We start from the raw sequence: 1,915 nt of genomic DNA on the forward strand, positions 1-1,915 counted from the left end.
GGAGAGGAGAGGAGAGGAGAGGAGAGGAGAGGAGAGGGAAAATAAAATAGTCTTCACTGGATTATAGGAACTCATGGGAGATGAGCCTAGCCTTTAATAAAGAACATTCTTTGTAAATCTCTCATGAGATGTGGTGGAAAAAAACTGTGAAAAAAAGGGAAAAAAAAAACCCTACTTTGCAGATGTCCTTTTGAACTAAAAAGGAACTTTTGAACTATTACTGCTTATGTAAGCTAAAATTGTTGTATTTACACTTTTGGCTGATTCTATAATTCAGTTTAATACTGGGCACTTGAATTTAAGTGTATATTCATGGAAAGATCATGACCTAATGCTGATCAATATATTTAAAAATTGATTCATGCCTAATGTAACTCTAGTGCAGCTAATGGGGTAGTTCCATTTGTGGTGAAACTACAATGACATCAGTACAGATATTTATAGGATAAATCTTGCCTTGTTTCAGTAGACAGTCTGGGCACAATGCAGAACAGCGTTACTCATTAGAAAAACTTACTACTTATTGATCCTCCCTCTCTCAGAAGTTAGCACTTTCACATTTTCATTTCTTTAGACAATCAGCAAATTTAACACTATGTAGATGTTCTAAAATTCAAAGGTGAATGGCGAAAAGGCTTGTTCAGCAGGCAGCATGTAGAAACATAACTTTGTCATTGGGGAGGGCTGTTAGAAAAATGCAACAGCAAGAAATTGTGGGCAGAACAATGGCAAGAGCAGAACTCAGAGCTCCAAGACCTCCATTTACCTTTAAAACTGACACTGATCTTGAACCTGGTCCCTACGCATTTTTCTTCTGTTTCTACTCTACTCTTTTTGTTTATAATGTTGTGTGATAGTGATACATACCTTAAATGCGTTTTAGTCTGCCTCCAACATGATGATAAGTGTCAAAACGATGTCAGAGCTGTATTAGAGAGCCTTGATTTTCACTACAGATGTTCGCTCACATAGATTGAGAGCTCTTCCCTGATTAGGTGGCTGGGCTGGTGTTGCACTCACATGGCTGCTCCATGCTGAAAGTCACAATCTCATCTTGCAGGATCTAATTCTGAGCTGCTTCTGAATTCATTTTTCCAATCCTTTATTAGGGTTCTGCACACAAATTAGAGGAAACTCTTCCTCATTTCAAGAAATCCTTGTAGCTCCGTATTCATCTATCAGAGATATGTCAGTGATACTTTCAGCTTTATTGTGATCTACATGTGTATCTCTTCCAGGTATGTGACTTCCATCATACAGGATTCAAGTTTTCTTCAGTTTAGTTCTAGTTCTCTCCATAGGTGTTCTGTGCCTCCAGCCATGCTCAGCCAGTGTTTTTTCCCAGATCAAAACGTCATTCCATTAAACCTTCATGCCTTCCATCCCATCAAAATACAGATGAATTTCTCCATAAAACACCCTGGGAGAAGAATACATGCCAGCTCCCCTTGCTGTTTTTGCCAGACTGAAACTTTGAGCTCTGCATGCTTTTCTGCCTCAGGTGGCTCATAGTGGTTTGGATTTTCTGATGTCTTCAAGCTCAGAGCGCTGACCAGCCTCCCTAGCATTACTGTGGACTGGTTGATTTTATTTGTCTGGCAAGCTCAACATGTTTCATCAGGAGTTAATTCTGTTTTTTTCTGTAGTAGCCCCCAGAACTTTGATTCTGCTCAGACTCATCTCCTACTGGAAATATACCTAGCCTTCAAAAATTTCTCTTCAGCCTTAATTCTGACACAAACTCTTCTCTGTTTTTGTCTTCAGTTTGTATTTTTCACTATTCTGTTGCATTGTGCCGTACTCTGCAAATTTCCCTGTAAAGCATGCTTGCAAACACAGAGAAATGTGCTATTTAAAGCTTCCTATGAGTATTCCAGACCTCCAGAGTGTTTTGGCTCCGATGGAGCTTTCAGTT

This window comes from Meleagris gallopavo, chromosome 6 (genome assembly GCF_000146605.3).
Source record: "Meleagris gallopavo isolate NT-WF06-2002-E0010 breed Aviagen turkey brand Nicholas breeding stock chromosome 6, Turkey_5.1, whole genome shotgun sequence".
Lineage (NCBI taxonomy): Eukaryota > Metazoa > Chordata > Aves > Galliformes > Phasianidae > Meleagris > Meleagris gallopavo.